This window comes from Nannospalax galili, unplaced genomic scaffold (genome assembly GCF_000622305.1).
Source record: "Nannospalax galili isolate Female #2095 unplaced genomic scaffold, S.galili_v1.0 scaffold777, whole genome shotgun sequence".
Classification (NCBI taxonomy): domain Eukaryota; kingdom Metazoa; phylum Chordata; class Mammalia; order Rodentia; family Spalacidae; genus Nannospalax; species Nannospalax galili.
Genome location: NW_008341810.1, coordinates 637,998 through 652,742, shown reverse-complemented (window position 1 = coordinate 652,742; position 14,745 = coordinate 637,998). Strand labels below are relative to the sequence as shown.

The window sequence follows — 14,745 nt, the reverse complement described above, 5'->3', positions numbered from 1 at the left end:
GGGTCTTGTAAGTAATAAGTATGTCTATGTTAGTATGATTTTTTCTGTTTTCTTTGTTTTTCCTTTTATACCAGAGTTTAATCTGTGACTATCCCAATGACTTTAAGTGTGCTTTTTAACCTTTAAAATGAACTATTTATTAAATCAGACTGTTATTCTTAACTATATGTTACATATGTGTTTATTCAGAGTATTTCACATAGAAAAGTATTAAACACCTATAGGCAAGCAAAATTGTACCACACAAATATATAAATCAGTAAGGGTTTCTGCTAAACATTCAAATAAGGCAAGTATTTAAAACGATAAAATGATAAAAAATTTAAACATTCCTTTAAGAGAATTCAACACTATAAGGTAAATGTAGGTTCTGAGTGTATTGATATAATCAAGGTAGTGTTTCTTGAAACATCAAGAAATGGAATAAGACTCATTAATAGACACAGCTGCCTTCAAGATTTCAATCTCAGTTGCTTTCTTTAAATTAAAATTCACCAAGTGCACAATTAAGGTACACCAAAAAATAGAATCTGCTACTTTAACCATGGCTGTCCATGTTTAATACTTAGTGGGTTATTGAACCAAATTATGTATTTTCAGGGGAAAAATAAGATAAGTCACTGTGAAATATTTAGTTAGAAACGTATGCTAATACTTTTCATAGAAATCAAAGAGTATGGGGGAAAAGGGTTATTATAAAGACTAGAAAGCAAAACACCAGAATGACCAAACATTTCAAAGAACAAGCCCCACAAAGGACATTTGCATCCAGTGTTGTGATATTTAGCAATGCAGTTTTCTTACACCAGCTGGTCTGCTTCATCAGATTCTGAATCATCTTCTGATTCCACAGCAGTGCTACCAGACAGGATGGTGGCAACATCACTTTCAGTTTGTTACTGCTTAGCTTAGTTCACTCTGCTCTTCTACTTTGTGTAGCTGGGTACCTTTTCATATTCCTTCCAGTAGAACACTCCTTGCTTCACTGAGTACAGGTAGGGTTGATGGATGACGCTTTGGCTCAGAAGCAGGGATAACTAGTGATGGAGGAGATGGAGGGATTAGTGGAACATGGGGACCTGGGGAAGTAAATGGAGTAGGATGTAGCCCAGAGGGAGGATGAGCAAGAGCTGCAACTGTGACAGGTGATGATGATCGAATGCCAGGTGGAGGCAGAGGAGGCTGTGGTGGTGGTAGAGGTAGAGGAGGCAGCCCCTGTACTTTACCTTGTGGGAGTGCATGAGCTGGTACAGTCTCACACACTGGGCTGCTCTAGCTCTTGGTGAGTGCTGTCCTAAAGGAGGTGCAATTGGAGAAGGAGCTGGCTGAAGAACTCCGGGGGAGAACTGAAGAGGAACTGGAGGTGGTGGTACTGCTGGAGCTTGCAAAGCAGTGACTGGAGGTAGAGGTGGGGGAGGTACTGGGGTGGAGGACTTGAAGTTACTGAAGCTCTTAATGAAGATGTTGACAGGGCAGATGGAAGAGGTGGTGGAGGAGGTAGGGCTCACAAACACAGGTGTTCTGCCTGCAGCTGGTGACTGGGTGATTTTCTTTCAAACCAGTAGCAGAACTGATACAGGTGGGCATAGGTTTTGCACCTCCTGATCCACACATTGGTGGAGGTGAAACTGATTCATGTGGACTAGGACTAAGACCCTTTCCTCAATTCTAGTCATAAGCTCACTCATCTGACTAAATGGCAAGGCAGAAAGTAAGATCCATCTATAGGATCCACATATGTCTGTGGAGTTTCAAAATGAGAGGCTGGGCCACTGGGAACTTTAATGTGCTTATGTAAGAGGTTAGCATCATCTTCGGCCAGCTCTGGACCCTGGGCCAACCTCTGCCACTTTGTCTGTCATGAGGTGCTCCTGGCACTTTTTCTGGTTCATGAGGATGATCTAGATTTTTTCTGCTTCAGTTTTTTCTTTTCCTTCCTCTTATCCTCTGTATCTTGCAACAGTTTTTCTTTCCACAGATCAAAGAAATATGAAGGATTGGTATAAAACTCAAGACCTTCACCTGGGCGTGGTGGCACATGCCTTTAATCCCAGCACTCGGGAGGCAGAGGCAGGCATATCTCTGTGAGTTCAAGGCCAGCCTGGTCTATATAGTGAGTTCCATGATAGCTGTGGCTACAGGGAGACCCTTCCCCCCGAAGAAAATTGAAAAGAGCAAAACTTCAGATCTTCCCTACCATCATCTCTATAAGGAGCATATTGAGAGGTAGAAGTTATTCAATCACATGTCTCTTACAATGGGATAGGCAAAGTCTTGTGGTTGAAAAGCTGCTGATCTTGAATTGTAGAACCTCTGAAACCTTTTCTCATTGTTATATCTTGCAAAGACAGTTCTGTAGGATCAAGCATTGCCACATTAACAGTCCACATGTTCTTGCAATGAGTTAATTTTGAAAGAAAAAATATGTGCTTCACTGAATATTTTTTCCAAATGTACCTTCAGCACTTACTTGGGCTACTTAGTTGTCTAATTATGTTTTCCATGGAAATATTGGATACACATTCCAGTTCATACCTTAATACCTCTTAAGCAATGCTGGCACAAGTGCCTAGGATCAATGTTTCTTTTCACTAATGGCGCCTGGGGATCAATCTCTGTACCAGGTCACCTCACAGCCTTCCCCCTGAGGGCGACTCCAGGCTAGTCACAGTCTCCCATCTTGAGATTCTATTCTCACTTTTAAAAGACCTGAGTGAGGGCCATGTACTTTTATGCTCCGTGGAGCTTAATACTAGCTACGTACTTAGACATTCAAAAAATCCTGTGATACAGACAAGATTTAGAGAAATGTTAGTCATCTTTTAAATTGTTAATTCCATGAGACTGTTTTCATTGGTATTCTTTCCTTTGTTCAAAAAGAGGGGCCTCAGGGGCTGGAGAGATGGCTTAATGGTTAAGGGCACTGGCTACTCTTCCAGAGGACTTGGGTTCAATTCCCAGCACCCACATGGAGGCTAACAACCAACCATGACTCCAATTCCAGGGGAATCTGATACCCTTTTCTGACCTCCGTGGGCACTGCATGACATGGGTACACTTACATACATGCAATCAATACACTTATACATATAAAATAAAAAATATTTTAAAAGAGGGGCTTCAGATATTTTGTAAAGTCAAGTATTGGCAGGGTTGGAATTGTGACATCCCTGTGGAACTGTGGGAGCGTGATATCCCTCCAATACACTGATTAAAGGGAAGGATGAAAGAGCATCTAGGAATCACACTGGGGTTAAGGCAGACAGATAGGCAGACAGAGTCACACTTAGGCTGGGTGAGTGATTAAAAACTGAATGAGATAAAACTTGAGTGATGAACATGGAGCACTGGGCTTCTGAGTAGAAAGGATAAGACGTAAAGCTTGGACAGAAACCTTGAAATACTGGGACAATGTTTTATACACATTGAGCTCATCTAAGGCTGAGCAAAAAAAACTGTCAAGAACATTTGGAAAATTTCCACATATAACTTTTATGTTTCAGTAAATAATCACATTTTTATGTGCCTACCATTTTATTGATTTAGGTAATGTTCTCATGATGATTATAAGAAATGGGAGTTTGTGGTACCTTTAAGAATCCAGGAAAGTGCTCATACTGCTGAAATAGAATTAGAAATAGAGACTTGGTAGCAAACAAGGGCAGAAAAACGAAGGGAGCTAATTTGCTAATTATGTAAGGTATTGTGGATTTTTTAGTAAAGAACAGATTTGATTGAAAATGTTGGAAACTACTAGGTGCCAATAGGCAGGATAATAATAATGAAGTTCATAATTTTGGTGTTGGGAAAATTATAAGAGTTGAAGAAACAGAACAGAAGTGAGTTTGCTGTTACCAACTGTAATGGTAGATGCTGGTGGCATGGAAGACTCTGGACTGAGGAGAAATCTTAGCAGTAGGATTTGTTGAGGGATTAGATTTAGGATGAAACAAAAAGAATATTGTAGATGACACTAGACATGTGGACCTGAGATAATGATAAAGTTCCTAGTGCCACAATAGGAAACTCCAGAAGACATAGTTTTTGATAAAAGGTCAAGTGGACAGTTTTCTGATGGCAGCACCCTCACCATCCAGTCATGGTCCCTCCACAGATGGCATATATAGGAATCATCCAGAGACAATACTCTCCCATTTGTAGACATGGGAATGAAGCTAGGAACTCTTTTTACATACCATTTCACATGAAATTAAGAGAAGTGAACCATAGTTATTTCAGAGAAAGATGCTTTAGAAAGACTAGTTACCAAGTTATTCTTTGATCCTAACAGTTCTTGGAAACTGAAAATTTTCATCCTGCATCTTTCAGCCTTCCTAAAAGCAATACCCTCTCTAACTTGACCTTCTTAGATTCTGATAACTCCAAGTTATTTGTCTCAGTATAGTTATGAAAATGTTAATATCATCCATTCTAATGTCCTGTATGAGGTCTTTAATGAAGTAACAATCAATATATCCTTCCTAAGTAGATAGGATTCTGGTTGCTAGCAATTATAAGCCCAAGCCATATAATTTAGTCTGTGCCAGGTAGTTATAAAAGCATCAAGCAGATAGATGAGAAATTGAGGGACTCCAAGACGGGTGACTATGGGAAGCTGCTCAGGAAACTCAAGATGGAGTGCTGCAGAGAGGAGCTGGATGTCCAGTGGAGCTGGGACCACTGGGACTTCATCTGGTACTGGAGGACAGGGATGGTCCAGAGCGCAGACATGAACTCTGTGTAGAGTGCTTAGAACAAAGAGGCATTGGGAGATGCACCAGTTTCCTCTTCTCCTCCGTCTTCCTGCTCCTCACCTCATGGCAGGTAGCAGAGGAGCCTCAAAACATGGCTGTCTGGTGACCACCATTCCTAAAATTTAAAGCAGAGAAGAGGGTGACAAAAGAAGCTGAGGCAAACAATCAAGTGACCAGAAGACCTCCTTACGGAGGAGGAGAAGTCTGTGAATTTCTGCCTCAGAAATCAAAGGTATTACGTGGTATTCTGGTCACAATCAGCATGTCAGACTTTGCAGAACAGAGGGGATTCTTTTTGAAAGCTGCGTTTGATTGTGAAGCTTTGCTTGTTTTTGTTTTTCTGTGGTGGCAGATTCTTCAAACAGATTGACTGGGAAGAAAGAGGAGATCAATAAAGACTATATTCTGCTTTCCTGACATACTAGGAGAAGAAAAATTCCAAGTGAATGAATTGATAGTAGAAGAATCCCAACAAATAAGAACAGGCAGATCATGCAGAACTTCGAATCACACAAAAATAAATAAATAAATAAATAAAATAAAAAAGTTTAATGGAAATAAAGCAGTCAGCATTAGTAGCACCAGTCACAAGTTCAGCCTAGTCTTCTGATAGTCTCAAGTCCGTATCGGGTGGAAGCTCTCATTAAATCTTTCATTTCCCCATCATCATTTCTCATTAGAACTCAACCTGTTTCTCTTTTACTTTTGCATCTGAAATAGCATCTTCCAGACAGGGAAGTTTGTTAGGGGGAGTTTGATCAATGTAGAGTTTGTCATCCAGAGCTTTACAAATCATATTTTGTGAAATCATTTCTTGTGGATAACTGTTGTATCTTTTTTTTTTCATTTAAGAAAAGGAGACACAAAAGTTAAAGCTACTTATTCTGAATTCAACTCCATGATTTGTTATTTTTGTAGACAAGCCAGATTTGATTTTGCTGTCTGCAAGTCTGAAGTTCATAAAGCATGTAATTTGATTTTCTTTCTCTAGAGATATTTTATCTACCTGATGTGAGTCTTTATCAACTTAGGCAAAATAAAAATGTCCATTAAAGTTATTGTAGAGTCCTTTACTTTCAAAGACACTGTTAGAAACTTGCTAATTTTAAAAGACATTTGTAAGCTATGTGTTGGACCTACATTAAGCATAAATTCTAGGAGTGTTTCCAATTCCTTATTCTGCTGTCATATTAATTTGCCCCCCGACCCCCGTGTGTGTGCGTGTGTGTATGGAAGGCCAAGGTCAACCTTGGGTGTCATTACTCAGGAGCCGCTCATCCAATTTTTAAAAAATGGGTCCTTCTTTTCAGCTGGTGCTTGTAAGGAGGCTAGGCTGGCTCTCCATCAAGCTCCAAGAATTTACTTCCTTTTACCTAACATGTGCCACCAGGCACAGCTTTTCCCTCCACATAGATATTAGGGCTGCAGCTCAAGTCTTGATGGTTGTGTGGCAGAAACTTTGCTTTCCAAGATCCCCAATCTATTTTTTCTTATAATCATCTGACATGTTATTATATTTCCCATACTAAATTTTTGAAAATTCATCAGTTGGTTTTTGAATATCCAAATTGATGTTTAAACTGTTCTTGTCTTAACATTTCAGTAGATTTATTCCCTCAGTAATTGATGGCAGTGTGGCCCCAGGTTTGTTGAATGATTCAGGAAATACCTGCTTTATTATTATTTTTTTCATTGTCCTGCACTTGATACATTGTCTAATTCAGAAAAATCTAGTAGTGGAAAAATTACCTGGCATCTCATGTTATTCTTTAATTTAGATAAAACAAAAGATTTTAAAGCAGGAGATAAACTAACCCACAATATGCCTGCCCTGCTAAATTTTTTTTCTCAGAATTTTTTAACTAAGTTTTTGTGCATTTCCTATAATAGATCTTAATCAAATTTAGATCCCTTCCTCCTCCTCCCCACCCACCATAGCCTCTCAAGCCAAATTTTCAGATATTCTGCCATATATGTTGGGTCTTAACTGGTCTGCATTTGTATCCAGATGCCTCTTGATGCGACTTCATCCCCTAGAGAGTCTAGTCAGTCTATGTAGAATCACTCCCTTAAAGAAGATCTACTCTCCCTCACCCTACAGTAATAATTTGCCAATAGTTCTTTGGCTAAGGTTGGGACCTGCTGCCTATTTCTCCCATTCTGTACTGGGTTTTTGTCTGATTGAGTTGCTATTGGTCTTGTGTATGCTGTCACCTTCATTGCAAATTCATGAGCAAATTCCCAGAGGCTTGAAAGCCTCTGTTTCCTTATGTTCATGTACCTACCCTGGATCTTACAATCTTTCAGTCCTCTATTCTGCAATGGTCCCTGAGCCATGAGTGAGTGAGGTGTAATATAGGAGTCCTCTCCAGGGACATATACCCTGCAGTCTCTTTCTGTAAAACTTAGCCAGTTGTGGCTTTCTGTGAGCATCATACTCTGTTGTATGATGAAGCTTTGCTGTTAAAGTTGAGGGATGTATTAGTATTCTCTCTACCTCCTGTTCCACTATGTTCCATGAGCAAGAGAATACAAATTAGAAAGGAAGAAGTCAAAGCATCCTTATTTGCAGATGATATGATTCCATACATAAAAGACAGTAATGATGTTACCAGGAATTTTCTAGAGCTGACAAATAAATTCAGCAAAGTAGCAGGATAGAAAATTAACACCCCACATCAGTAGCTTATTACACCAGCAACAAATATACTGAGGAAAAAATTCCAGAAATGATCCCATTTACAAAATCCTCAGAAACCATAAAATACGTTGCAATAAATATACCAGAGGATGTGAAGTACGTGTACAATAAAAACTTTACATGTGGGAGACAGGCTTGAGCCTAGGGTGAAAGTCTTATTGACAGCCATACAGCAGGCCTGAGGCAACGGCCTGACCACTGGAACCACAAGGAATGCTTTGTGACATTTTGCTCCCATTGGCAGATCATGAGACTGATGCCTAGAGCTCGCCACTCCCTAATCACCACCCTTGGATACCTTACCTTTAAACTACTTACTGTACTGTGCACCACCCTTGGATACCTCACCTTTAAACTACTTACTATACTGTGCACCACCCTTGGATACCTCACCTTTAAACTACTTGCTGTGCTGTGATTGGACCACTACCCCTATATAAGCTTGTGCCTTCCTTCAATAAACCAGATCTGTGTCACTGAACCTGGTCTCCTGTGTTTGAATGTGGCTCGGCTGACACAGTCTCCTCACCAGCCCTGGGGTCTGGACCGGGCGACTGATCGAAGGAACTAAGAAAGCAGGAGAGTGGCAATAGCCGGAGGAGAGCAGCCACAGCCAGCGACCACATTCACACATTGAAGAAAGAAATTGAAGAATTTCCATACCTGAAGATGGAAAACTTTAAGATTCTTATTCCATATCTATACATTCATTTATTTCATAATTGATGATTGTTAAAGCCTTTAAAGTGATCAAGGCATCCTGTAATAGCCTTTGTTGCAAAAAGAAGATTCTTTGATGAGTGGTATATGGTATACCACTTGTCTGTAAATATAAGGATCCATATTTAGAATACAGCAAGAAATTTCACTTGTCTACATATGGAACAGAAATAGAGTTTTCTATGAGATTTATGACCTCCCTAGCCATATGTATTCAGCTATATTTCCAATGCCACCATGAGTTCCCTCCCATTGAGAGGACTCTAAGTCCACTTAGATAGCTGATAAAAGTACCACTGCTGCACCAATAAAATAATTTGCTTTTCCAGTTGTTGTGGTTATTAGGCTTTACAACTGAGTTGGACCATTGATTGATTTTATTCCTTAGCGGCTTGCATGGTATCCTCTAGAATGATGAGAACTAGTCTTCAAGGAGAGGGATTCCAGGTCAGATCCAGCTCAATTGCTCCAAGTCCTGTGTCCAAAGTATGTCCTGTCTTCAGAAATAGGGTCTTACCTTCAAGTTCTTGGAGGTGATCAAAGGTCCTGGCAATAGCCTATGCTATTTTGGGAGTCTCTTGGACTACCTGGACCAACAACTCAGAGGGAGATTTCTTCTGTCTGGTGTTGTTTCTTGTTATATAGCCTTCAGGTATACACTATGTTCAGATATTGTATGTGTATTTTTCAGGGATGTTTTGAGTTAATATATTTCCCTCTGGCTCTTTTATGCCACCTAAGCTTTATTTACCTCTCCTCCCTCTCTCTGTGTCTAACCTCTTTCCTCCCTCCCCAGTTTAATACCTGTCTCCTATCATTCATTCCCCCTCTTGTGAGTTCCTTCTTCTCCTTTTCACCTGTGGTTCGTTGTATGTCCTTCACTCCTCCATTCCCAGTTGGATATCTCCATTTCCCCCCTTGGTAGCCATTTCCTATTATTCCCCTCTCTTCAGCTCTTTCCCTTTACCTCTGTGCTTCCTTTCCACTTTCCTGGCTCCTGATGTTACACCAGGATATATACTCACATAAAAGGGATTGTTACTAAGTGACACATCTACAGTGGAATCCTAAGGAGCACAATAGCTTAAACAGACCCATAACACATAAGGAAATTGAATTATTAATACAAAACCTCAGAACTATAAAAAGCCCAGGCCCAGGTGGATTCACAGCAGAATTCTACCAGACATATAAAGAAGATCTACAACCAGTACTACTAAAATTATTCAAAAAGATAGAAACAGAGGGAGAAATCCCAAACTCCTTTTATATATCCAGCATCACTCTAATATTACAACCAGGTAAGACACAACCAAAAAAGATACCTATAAACCCATATCCTTAATGAACACAGATGCAAAAATTCTCAACAAAATACTTGTAAACCATATACAGACATACATTAAAAAAGATCACCCACCATGAAAAAGTCAGCTTTATTCCAGAGATGTAGGGCATGATTCAACATATGTAAGTCAATAAATGTAATAAATCATATAAATGGACTTAAAGACAAAAACCATATGGTTATCTCAATAAATGCAGAAAAGGCCTTTGGCAAAATTCAACATACATTTATATTAAAAGTCCTAGAGGGAACTGGACTGGAGGGAACATACCTCAACATAATTAAAGCTATATAAACAAACCCACAGCCAACATCATTCTAAATGGAAAAAAAAACTGGAAGCATTCCCATTAAATAAGGAGCCAGACAAGGCTGTCCACTATCTCCACTCTTTTTTAATACAGTGCTTGAAACTCTTGCTAGAGCAATAAGACAAGAGAAGGAGTACTTATTGGGAAAGAATAGGTCAAATTATCCCTAATTGTAGATGATATGATATTATCCCTAAGTGATCCCCAAAATTCGAACAGAAAACTCTGAGAAACGATTAACACTTTCAGCAAAGTGGCAGGTCACAAAATTAATCTACAAAAATCTGTAGCCTTTTTATATACCAATAACAGGCAATCAGGAGAAGAGTTCATGGAAACCCTCCCATTCAAAATAGTCTAAAAAATATCTCTTAATAAGCCTTACCAAAGACATTAAAAGTCTCTACAGTGAAAAATTTTAAATCTTTAAAGAAAGAGATTGAAGAAGACACCAGAAGATGGAAGGACCTCCCATGCTCATGGATTGGAAGAATTAATATTGTGAAAATGACCATCCTACCAAAAGCAATATGTAGATTCAATGCAATTCCAGTCAAAATCCTCATGACATTCTTCACAGAATTAGAAAAAAATTCATATGGAATCACAAAAGACCCTGGATAGCCAAAAGCAATCCAGAGAAAAAAGAGCAGTGCTGAGGAGATTAACGTACCAGAACTCAAAGCATATTACAGAGCCGTAGTCATAAAAACAGCATGTTACTGGCACAAAAACAGACACGTAGATCAATGGAATAACTGAAAACTTAAAATGAGTACATGCAGTTTCAGTCTCTTGATATTTGACAAAGCTGCCAAGAACACACACTGGAGGAAAGACAGCACTTCAACAAATGGTGCTGGCAAAACTTGATCTCTGCCTGTAGGAGAATGAAACTAGATCTTTATCTGCCTTCTTACAGAAAGTCAACTCCCAATGGATCAAATACCTGAAACTCTGAACTGTTAGAAGAAAACATTGACAATAACCTGTACGATATATGCACAGGAAAGGGCTTTCTAAATTGGATATCAGTTGCCCAGGAATCAAAGTCAACAATCAACAAGTGGGAGACAACAAAGAAAGTGAAGAGAAAAACCCACAGAGTGGGGGAAAAGTCTTCACCAGCGACACATCTAACAGATGTTTGACATCCAGAATATATAAAGAACTCAACAAAAAGAATCAAGAAAACAAATGACTCAATTAAAAGATGGGCTATGAATCTGAACAGAGAGTTCTCAAAGAAATAAAGATGATTAAAAAAAATCCTTAAAAGCGTTCAATGTCCTTAGTGATTAGGAAATGCAAATTAAAACCACTTTTAAGATTTTGTAATACCCCAATCAGACTGGCTAAGATCAAGCGAACAAAAGACACCAAAAGCTTGAGAGGATGTGGGAAAGGGGACATATTCATTTACTGCTACTGGGATTTCAAACTCATGCAAACACTATGGAAACAGTATGGAGAATTCTTAAAAAACTAAAAACGAACCTAACATATAATCCGAGCATACTACTCCTTGATATATACTCAAAGGACTCATCCTACTGCAGAGATACTTATACATCTCTGTTTGTTGTGGTTGTTTTCACAATAGCTAAGAAATGGAAGCAACCTAAGTGTCCCTCAACTGACCAGTGCATAATGAAAATGTGGTACATTTACACAATGGAGTTGTACTCAGTGGTAAAGTAAGATGAAACCATGAAATTTTCAAGTAAATGGATGGAACTAGATATCATTATACTTGGTTAAGTAACACAGACTCAGAAGGACAAATGATGTATGTTTTCCCTCATTTTTGGATCCTAGCAAATCCTTGTATTAGAGTACATATATCCTGATGTAACTAAAGGAGCCAGGAAAATAGGAGGGAACCGGGGAGGTAAAGGAAAAGAAGGAACCTGAGAGAAGAACAGTAGGAGATAGGTGTTATGAAGGGGGAAATGGGTAAAATAGGGAAATTTAAATGGGGAGGGGAGAGGGAGGGTTATACAAGGAACTATGGGGGTAAAGGGGAAGAAGGAGCTCAAGAAAAGGAAAACTATAGGAGGAAGATATCAAGGGAGAAATGGGGAAAATGGGTTACTTTAACTGGGGAGGGGGGATTAAACAGGGAGAGAGGGTAGAAATAAGTATTGCCTAGGTGGTATAAAAAAACCAGAGGGAATTGTATTAGTTAAAAAAAAAACTACTGAAAATCACACATTCAGTAACTACATGAGTCCACACATAAAGCTGAATAGTATATAACAAGAAACAGTGCCAGACAGGAGAAACCACACTTTGAATTGTTGGTCAGGGTAGTCCAAGAGAGTCTTGAAATTACATAGGCTATTGACATAGCCCTTGATTACCTCCCAGAACTTGAAGGTAAGGCCCTATTGCTGAAGAAAATACATACTTTGGATGAACACAGGAGTTGGAGCAATGGAGCTGGAACTGACCTGGAAGCCACCTCCCCTGGAGGCTAGCTATCATAATTTTGGAGAACAATGTGCAAACTGTTAAAGGAAAACATCAGTTAAAAGTTCAACCCCAGCTTTTAGGTATAATAACAACAATGATCAGCACAGCAAACTATATTGGGGCAATAATGGCTCTTCTGTCTTGGGGGTAATCAACAGATACGTAATTGAACCTAAGCCCACTCAATGGGAGGGAACTCATGTGTGGTACTGTAAACATAGTCAAATACACATGGCTGGAGAGATCATAGATCTTAAAGAACTTACAACAATGGTGTCAGCATGCACAAGACCCACCCAAGCTCAAGCAGACAAAAACTTAGCATATGAAGAAGAGCTGATCATCTTTAAGGGAGTGACTGTATATAGGATGACTAGACCCCAGTGGATGAACTTGCACGGAGGAATGTCAGGGGACACTAACTTGACTCAATAGCCCTTAACTTAAATGACAGAGTGCATGAAATCCAGTGGGATGAGAGCCTATGTGAGGGTGCCAATGGGGAAGGAGGTATAAAGAGGACTAAGATATTGTGTATCAAATACAAAAAATTTCAATAAAAATATATTTAAAAAGAGATAAATTTCAGAAAACTGATGGCATATATAGCTTTATTCATTAAAGCAAAAAATTAAAGAGACAAGTATTGTCAAGTATAACAGGTACATCAATTATGGAGAGAACTGAGAATTTTTGTGCAAATGTTTTGACTACTTTGAATTCAACAATTATATCCACAGTTGCCAAAATAGATTGAAGAAGATATTTTTCATTGACATGTTATCTAGAAAATAAAATCAGATACTAATAGCATTGAGAGATAATGGTGGTTCCAGCCATCTAATTTTGAAGGAGAGTGATAAACTGCATTAAAGTCTGATGCATATGGGAAGGCGCACCAATAATTTTGGACAGGATAACTAAAGAAATAGAACTTCAGTGTTTTGAACTGGCTCATTTCTTGGTCACCTGTTATGAGCTGAAGTAATGTTGTGCCAAAATTTGTATGTTGAAATCCTGATCCATAAAAAGCAAATTAAATTAAAATGATATCACGGACATCAATACTGATCTAGTATGATTGGTGTCAATATAGGACACAGAACACGAGATGTGTAGAGAGGGCAGACCATGTGAAGAACAGGGAGAAGACAGGACCTACAAGCCAAGGAGAGGGGATTTAGAAGAAACCAGCCCTATCAACCCCTTCATCTTGGTCTTCCAGATGTATGAGAGAAATACCTGCTTTTTTAAAAAAACCTAGACTGTAGTACCTTTATTATGGCATCCATATCAAACTAACTCATTTGACTTTTTTGAGATCTTATTCATAATCATGTGAGATATTTTTGTGTGGCCATCTGATAAGTTTTCCTGGAGGAGACTTTTAAAAGTAGGTATTTTGGTCACAGAAGTTCCAAGTCTTGGAAAAGTTACAGTCTTCTTAAAACAAGTCTTTTTCCTGTAGAAAAGGTCAGCTATTCCTGCTGTGCTTACATGGCAGTTGCTGAAGTGATTCTATAGCTGTGTTGGTCTTATAGCTGTGTGATACACTTGAATTACAAATGGTTCTTAGTCACCATGTGGGTCCTGGGAACTGAACCTGGGTCCTCTGCAAGAGCAGTCAGTGTTCCTGACTGAACCATCTCTCCCATCATAATATCTCTCCTTTTAAACACACAAACTTAATTCTTTTAAGTCTGGAGCCACACAGTGGTTTGAAAACACACTAAGGAATAATGAGATAGTCCATGAAAACATATGGACTGTTGGCTTCAATAGTGTGGTCATCATCCTTTGTATTATATGCTTGCTTCTATACTGGCCACTTTGTTCAGATTTGTGCTCATATGGAATGTGATTATGGGAACGGTCCGATTGGCAGGGAGAGTGAAGGTCTACCGCAATGCCCCATCAATTTCATATTTTCTCACCTTTCACTTGGCTCCAAAGGACTCGCACATTGGATCTGACAGTCAATGCCAAGTTGCTTTATTTTTTTCATGATACTAATATGAAATGTAGCACATTTATGAAATACACACAGAGAACTGAGTGGCAGTGAGAACAGCTGTTCAATTCTCCATTTGAATCCAGAGTCTCAAAATACACCATGTTCAGAGTTAGGAGATTTTTAATAATTAGTCTGTCACCTAGAAAACATGGGAAAGTTAGCTGTGCTGTTGTTGCAATAATAAATTCAAAAGTGAGAAAAACTCAATTAACTAACTAGACTGTGTAAAGTAGAGAATAATTCACTTTGTTTTTCTCCTTATTGGAAGTGATAGAGCCCTAGAAATGGTCTCAAGTGCCTCTATTCCACTTCTTTGGGTTTAGGGACTTTTCAGTAAGAAGTGAATAACTGATAATTACTTTTAAATATATATTTAAAATATTTTACCTACTATTCTTTTTTAAGATAAATAATTTATTGAG

General features: G+C 38.8%; 1 pseudogene; it reads right to left on the bottom strand.

The window, feature by feature from the left end:
- Positions 1–800: 800 nt before the first annotated feature.
- LOC103737523 overlaps positions 801–14,745 on the bottom strand; it is a 34,952-nt pseudogene continuing 21,007 nt past the window's right edge.